Below are 8,583 nucleotides of genomic sequence, written 5' to 3' on the forward strand. Positions count from 1 at the left end.
GTGCCACGCCAAAATAGAGCTATGCTGAATTCTGGGTAGATTGCAGACCGATCATAAAACAGCCATAACATTGCGGTCCATTGGAGTTTTGGGATGTTCTTTATACTAAAACGTAGTTGACTTCAAGATCTACAAATTTTCTTCAGATCCAACAAAGAGATAGCACTTCCTTCCTATGCTAAATGGCACGATCGTGCCTCCCAATCGCGGGTTCAACTGGACCTCCGCCCAGACTGCAGACCAAACTTTTAACCACCATAACTTTCGGCTCGGTTGGAAACAGAGCTCAATCCAAGTATCATATTGTAGATAATTTCATAAGCTACAACTTTGGTACAGGATGAATCATGAGAAAACTTGGTTTAATGGGTGAAAAACCCGATTTACCGGACCTCTATAATCCTAGTTTTTCTGGGCAGTTTGGAGGAGGTATAAAAGGGTCAAGATCTTCATTCTTTGACTCATCTTGGGTTTGGGACTTCCTCCCTCTCCTTGGGGAAGGGTTATCCCATTAGGGGGAAACCCTAGAGCTTCATTCACCTCTATTCCCTTGAAGATCCGTCCATCTCCGGAGCAAGGAGGCATCCCCAAGACATCGGAATCATCGGCAAACATCTCTTCTTCCCCTTCTTCTCACATCTAGGGTTGTAAGTATACTTTACTTAATGTTTTGGAACTGTTCTTTCTTTGCAATGGAGTAGATCTCAGATCTAGGATGTAGGAAGTATTTTTAATGTGATGGAGATATAAAACTATGTGGATTTGCCATGTTTCTATTCAATGACTTGTTAATGCCTTGTTCATGTTTGATGATGTGTGTGTGTGTGTGAATGCTTATACATATATTTTGCATGTTTTATCAAATAGTTGTGTAGAATTGTTAATCCCGTAGGGGGGATACCCTAGATCGTATAACCGAGGGGTGTCGTGATAGGGATGCCTCGCTAATGGATGTCTAGGGTATCACCTTGAAAGGAGAAGCAAATCTCCACAAGGAAGTAGGGGATCGGGCATAATCACTATTTCTATATTATTGTATGTTAATGTGTTTCTATGTTGTATGATCGAGGGGCGTCATGACAGGGCTGCCCCGCTAACGGACTTCATAGGAATTACTTCCATTTAGTAGCATAGTATAAGGAGTAGGAGATCATGCCGGCTTATCCACTGCAGGGGAGAGTCGGTAATGCATCTAACTTCTTACAAGAGCATGAATATAGAGGATAGAAACTAAGCAATCTATGTAACATCACCTAGCATTACAAGTAAATCGAAATCCTAGAATCTATCATCTCTCGTATCCTCTTTGCTCAACCCATCTCAAGATCCATTCTCTTCCTTCCCTCTTTTCTTTCTCTTACTTTCTTTCCTAGCTAATCTTACATTTGTCTAGATAATTCGCCGTGCGAAGTTAACTAGTGCTTAATCAATAGTCCCTGTGGATTCGATATTCTTTTTTTACTGACAACGAAACCGTGCACTTGCGTTTCGTAACAAGTTTTTGGCGTCATTGCCAGGGACTATTTTCGATTAACATTAGTTGATTAGCATATGAGTTACTCTAGACATTTTTCTTTTTCCTTTTGTCTTTTCTTTCTTGTTTTCATTATACACTTTCTTTCTGCAATTTAAATTATGCATTTTCATTTTTGTTACTTCTACATGTCTATCTTGTTCTGATTATAATCATTTAGATGGACATGTTTAAACTGAACACTAGATTGAAAGCTCTATTTCAAAAGTTTGACCAAATGTCTATTGTGAACTCTAATACTCTTTTCTGTGAATTTTATTGTGCAACTAGTCATATATATGATAATTGTCCAACACTGTTTGACCGTCCATATAGAATGCATGTTGAAAGAACAGGTGTTTTCTCTAACTCTAAGCAAAGGTCAGAGCAAAATTTTTGTATAACTTGCAATGAAATAGGCCATTCAATTTAGAGTTGTTACAAGCTATGCAATTTGGGATCATCAATAGATGCACTTGATAGAAAAATTGATAAAATGGACTCATCAAATTCACACACATATGGCTCTGACTCGAATGCCCCTCAATTTTCTTTTAGCTTTAATAAGGGACAAGGCAACTATGTAGATGTTATGGAAGCTTAATCATTTGAGGATAGAATGTTAAAACGTTTAGAGGAGCTTCAAGCTATTCAAGCTAAATCACTCAAGGATATCAAGAAAATGCATGATACACTTGATAGAATGGACTCAACAAACAATAGAATTTCAGCTAATCTCAAGTCTATAATAAGAAAACATTGTGATGAGCTTGAGGATCATGAATCTAAGACTTTGATAAAGGAGTGCACCACTTTAATTCCATTACCTCCTAATATCGAAGATCTAGAAGCGCCTTCCCTTCCTACATCTAAACCAATTTATAGTCATGTTGTGGAGAGATGTGTAGGGATGACCCAAGAATCACTCCCCTTAGTCACACAACCATTAGTCACTTTTGATGATATAGGACATGAACTAGTTGATGTTGAGAGTGTAGGGACTTGTGCAATAGGAGCTAAGTCTCAAGAATCACCTCTTTTAGAAAGACCACCACTTGAGCCACAACCTTCTTTATCTAAATTCCAAACCATGTTCGATGATTTACTTACATTAGTGATTGGTAAGAGTCAAATTTCAATTGATTTATCTACTGTTACTAATCAATTCTTTTTTGAGCATGGTGATGGCAGGACATACGTTGCACAAGAGTCACAAGGACATGATAGGGTTGAACCTTTGAAGGAGAGCATATTTGTTGAAAAAATTAGGGCCCTTGGTAGGAGGGTGCTAAAATATCTTACCCCTCTAAGAGTGAGATTTAAATGAATCTAATGAGGTGGTCGAGCTAAAGACCTTAAACAAGCGCTTCTTGGGAGACAACCCAAGTTCATTTTCTTTGTTTTCATTCATGTCTTTAGTTCTTTCTAGTTTCATTTCTTTATAATAAACATGTATCCTCTACTTAATTTTTAGTGTCTACCTTCTTTTATAGGACTTAAAGATTAGGAGGAGGGCAATTATATTATAGAGAAGTTAATGACATGGGCATTTGACACACACATTATTTGGTAACTTCTCTTACTTTTAATCTCCTCCACATTGTTTTTAGCTTTCATTGGGACAATTAAAAGTTTAAGTCTGGGGGGATGCATTAGATGCATTTGGTTTAGTTTAGTTTTTACTTATTTCTTTTTGCATAATAAATTTTTTTTGCTAGTTGCATCATTCATCACATCATGATTATTTGTTCCTTAATGCAAAATACTAACACGTTTATTCTAAATTCCATGTGGTTTATTGGTGGTGTTATTATATTTAGTGATCGATCTTTTTCTATCTATGATAGTATGAAGTGAGTAATGTTTTTACTATAAGAGTTTAAGTATTGACCTTGTTTTAGGACCTCTATACACTTTGCCTAGTTTTGGTGATAGAAAACTCTGAAAATAGTCATGATTCATAAAACTTGATTAATACTAATATTTTCATGGTGATTTCTCAAACTACATTTTGGTTAATAGATGATGCTCGAATCATGTAAGCTCATTTGGAAAAATCAAATATCCTAGCATTTGCATTTATGTACATTTGTGTTCAAGTGTTGCATCCTGCAATTATTTAAAAAAGATAAGAATGAAAAAAATGAATAAGGGATATAAAAAATAGTTGTCGTGAGTTGAAACTAGCAAGTTATCCCTTTGAGACAGAGTTAGATTACTGGGGAAATAACTGCTATACTTCTCTTGATATCGAGCACGCCTTTGAGACCTTGGGTAGATTGAGAAGGATGAACCAAGCGTGTGGTAGGTAAGTGCCTATCGCTGAGAGCATAAGGAATACGGTTCTATAATGACTTAACTAGGCTTAGGGATTGAAACTTGATAAACATAGGCCACTATTGCACTGAGCACGGAGGACTACTACTTAGGTCTTACTCAAACTACTTTTGTATCTTGCTCACCAATAAAATCATTTGATAGGATTAGTTTGACTTACTAGGTATTATGATGCACTATCTAACCACATGAGTCTAGATTGCAGAATTTGCTTGAGGACAAGCAAATGTTTAAGTATGGGGTTATGATGTACGTAGATTATATACACTTTTATGCATGTTTGGATGCACATATGCTTATATTTCATGAGTATAATCTATGTTTATTGCACTCTATTTCATTATAATGTCATACTTCCATTGTATTCAATTCGGAGATCTGCTTTTTGCTTGTTTTGATTGATAGGATGCTATTTGGAGCAAAAATGGAGATAAAACGCACACGGGACCAACATTGGAAGAAATCAAGTTGGGACCGTGTAGGCCACACTGGTGTGTGGCCACCCCAAAGCAAATTAAGCCACGACCGTGTGACCCACATGGCTGTGTCAGCCCCCCGTGTCCAAGCAACACACGGTCGTGCCAAATGGCACGACCGTGCTAAGTTTCCAGTGGCGAGGAAGGCCACGACTGTGTGAATCCACACGGCAGTGTGACTTAGGCAGAGGAGAAGAAGGTCATGGCCGTGTGAGCCACACGACCGTATGACTCAACCCGAGAGGAAGCCGTGTGAATTCCACAAGGCCGTGTGACGAAGAACACGGGCTGTGTCATGCCAAAATAGAGCTGTGCAGAATTCTGGGTAGATTGCAGACTAATCGTAAAATGGCCATAACTTTACTGTCCATTGGAGTTTTGGGATGTTCTTTATACTAAAGCGTAGATAAATTCAAGATCTACAACTTTTCTTCAGATACAACAGAGAGATAGCACTGCGTTCCCGCCTCCCAACAGCGAGTTCAACTGGACCTCCGCTCAGACTGCAGACCAAACTTTAAACCACCATAACGTTCAGTTTGCTTGGATCCAGAGCTCGCTCAAAGTATCAGATTGTAGATAATTTTACGAGATACAACTTTGGTTCAGGGTGAATCATGAGAAAACCTAGTTTAATGGGTGAAAAATCCAGTTTACCGAACCCCTATAATCCTGATTTTTTTGGACAGTTTGGAGGAGGTATAAAAGGGTCAAGATCCTCATTCTTTGACTCATCTTGGGTTTTGGACTTCGTCCCTCTCCTTAGGGAAGGGTTCTACCCTTAGGGCCTAGAGCTTCATTTACCTCCATTCCCTTGAAGATCCGTCCATCTCCGGAGCAAGGAGGCATCCCCAAGACATCGGAATCATCGGCAAACATCTCTTCTTCCCCTTCTTCTCACATCTAGGGTTGTAAGTATGCTTTACTTTATGTTTTGGGGCTGTTCTTCCTTTGCATTGGAGTAGACCTCAGATCTAGGATGTAGGAAGTATTGTAATGTGATAGAGATGTAAAACTATGTAGATTTATCATGTTTCTATTCAATGACTTGTTAATGCCTTGTTCATGTTTGATGATGTGTATGTGTGAATGCTTATATATATCTTTTGCATGTTTTATCAAATAGTTATGTAGAATTATTAATCCTGTATGGGGATACCCTAGATCGTATGACCGAGGGGCGTTGTGACAGGGTTGTCCCGCTAACGAACGTCTAGGGTATCACCTTGAAAGGAGAAGCAAATCTTCACAAGGAAGTAGGGGATAGGGCATAATCACTATTTCTATGTTATTGTGTGTTAGTGTGTCTCTATGTTGTATAACCGAGGGGCGTCGTGATAGGGCTGCCCCGCTAACAAACTTCATAGGAATCACTTTCATTTAGTAGCATAGTACATGAAGTAGGAGATTATGCCGGCTTATCCAATGCAGGGGAGAGTCGGTAATGCATCTAACTTTCTACAAGAGCATAAACATAGAGGATAGAAACTAAGCAATCTATGTAACATCACCTAGCATTACAAGGAAACCGAAATCCTAGAATCTATCATCTCTCACATCCTCTTTGCTCAACCCCTCTCAAGATCCATTCCCTCTCTTTTCTCTTTTCTTTCTCTTGTTTTCTTTCCCAACCAATTTTACGTTTGTCTAGATAATTCACCGTGCGAAGTTAACTAGTGATTAATCAACAGTCCCTATGGATACGATAATCTTTTATATTAATGATGGCGTAACCATACACTTGCGGTTCATAACAGTTAAGAGAGTCGTTGGTCAGTGCTGCACACTCGGCCACTCATGAGTAGTGGTAGCTAGAGCAGATGTCGCTTGTCCTGTCGTGCTCCCACTCGGTCACTCATAGATAGTGGCAGCTGGAAATGCGAGCAGCAGGGACCCTGTGCTATGTAGCTGTTCAGCTACTATGCAAATTGTCCACTTGGTCACTCAAGAGTAGTGACGGTTGGAGTGTTGTACAGTTGTCATCGATCTGGCCTCTCGACCATACAGGGGCCGTGGTGCAGAGGAGTGGGTGGGGTGACCATTTGTGCATACGCTGTTGTTATTTGACTTGCTTATGTTGTTGATTGCTTACTTATGCAGTTCTTTCGTTGTATCCATGTCATATGCTCACATATGTTGAGTTATATACCTATTGCATATGGTTTGACACTGACTTACTTATTGATAGTATGTATATACCTCACATGTTACCTTGTAGTATGAACAGTACTATTGCAGATCCTCACTACCTTAGACTTTCTATTACTAGCTTAGTATATGGGTTTAGGTATGAATATTTATTATAATTTCACTGTAGTTCATGTTACTTTTCCCTATGAGACTGTATACCTTTGGGTCTCTAGATTTATATATTATGTTCATCCACTATTTGTCTATTACTCGTTGAGTCCCAGCATTCATCACCCCATGAACTAGTTTTCTTTGGTCAAGTAACAAGTAAAGGATTTATGGAGTCACCTGGAGATCGTGTCTGCCAGTTCCATGTCACATTGAGCAACTTTTCTATTATTGCTTCCATTTGCATTATTGGCTTTGGACTTGTTCATGTATATGTATCTTTTGTATGAAGTTTAGATTTGTGGCTTCCCGTAATTGTGTTAATGTGGTTATGTTAAGCTAGGTAGGCTCACAGTTGGTTGTATTGTGGTTTTGCGTTCATTATTTTATGACTTCGGCTGTGTTTTGCTACAGCCATGTGAGATGCTTACTATACAACTGCGTGGTTATGTTGTGTATGTTCCAACCGTGTGGGCTATGTATATAATTATGTGATTGTGTTTTATATCTAGCCGTGTGAGCTGTTGAAGGCTTGTGAGTAGCCTTGTGGCATTGTATACATGATTCATTTGTCATCGCTACAAGGGAGGTGTTGTCCGATTTTCGTCGGACAACCTTGTTAGTGCAATTTGCACTAACGATCTAACTCAGGTTTTGATGAATGACAAGTAAGTTAAGTCAGGTGTTGTTGTGATCTAACAACATGATTAAGTGTGCAGTACAAAGTCCAGATAGGTTGACGGGCCGATCGAATATCTGGCAGGAAATCCAACTAGGTCAACGAGCCAACCAGAAAGTTGGTACGAAGTCCAGATAGGTTGGCTGGTTGACCGGATATCTAACAAGAAGTGCAGCTAAGTCAACGGGCCAACTGGATAGCTGACATGAAGTCCAAACAAGTCGACGGGCTGACCGGATGTCTGGCAAATTGGTAAGTTAAGGTAAGTCACTGGAGGAGAGTGACTAAGTGAGGATGCATCCCGGTTGGAGAGACATTAGGTGTTGGCCCAATTTAGGTACATTTGGGGTCCCTACACTGAGACCTTGACTAGGTCCTAGTCCTAGGAGGATAGGAACTAATCACTACTCTTTATTATTAATTATTATTATCCTAATAATTGTGTTGCAGGTTATTTGGACTAACGTTGTTTTGCAAAAAAAAAGGAGCAAAATTGCCTTCGAATGAACAGTTCTGAAGGCGCCTTCATACTGTTCATAGAAGGCGCCTTCCATGGCTATGGCAGGCGTCTTCCACGGGATAAATTTTTGACTTCGTAGTGGATGAGTGCTGGGCTATTCGGGATCAAGTTTCATAGGTTAAGGTGCCTTCAACGCCTATGGAAGGCGCCTTCCAAGACCTATATAAGATAGGCTCGAGAAAGCTTCGAGATAACAAAGATATACGAACTACTACATATTTGATTGGGATTCTGACTGTTTCTACTTCTTTCTGCTACTCTAGAAAGTTAGTCTGCCTTCGAGCTATGCTTATGGGATGTCTGATCATCTCCGACAGACCAACAACAACACACCGAACTCTCTAACTTGTTGGTAACCTATTATTAGTGTTGCAATTTTTAATTCTACTGCTTTAAAAGGGAAGTGTAGGCTATTACACTGTCCAACTTCTTGTACTCGATTTCCTCTTCCAGAGGTACCAGAAAAGGCTTATAGTGAATTACCCATCGATAGGTCCATGAGACCTGGGTCTTGGAGTAGGAGTCGCCGAAGGCTCCGAACCAAGTAAACCGCTCATGTTTTTTTGGTGTTGTTTGTTTCTTTTCCGTTACGTTCGTATACTTCAAAATTTAAAAAGATAAGAAGAGTTTTTGAAAATCACGTGATTCCACCCCCTCCCCCCCTCATGTGCGATCGATCCAACAAGTAGTATTAGAGCCAGGTTCTGCTCTGAATTGGTGCAACCACCAATCAAGCCAGGGGAATCATTTTTTTTTTCGC

This window comes from Zingiber officinale, chromosome 7A (genome assembly GCF_018446385.1).
Source record: "Zingiber officinale cultivar Zhangliang chromosome 7A, Zo_v1.1, whole genome shotgun sequence".
NCBI classification, from domain to species: domain Eukaryota; kingdom Viridiplantae; phylum Streptophyta; class Magnoliopsida; order Zingiberales; family Zingiberaceae; genus Zingiber; species Zingiber officinale.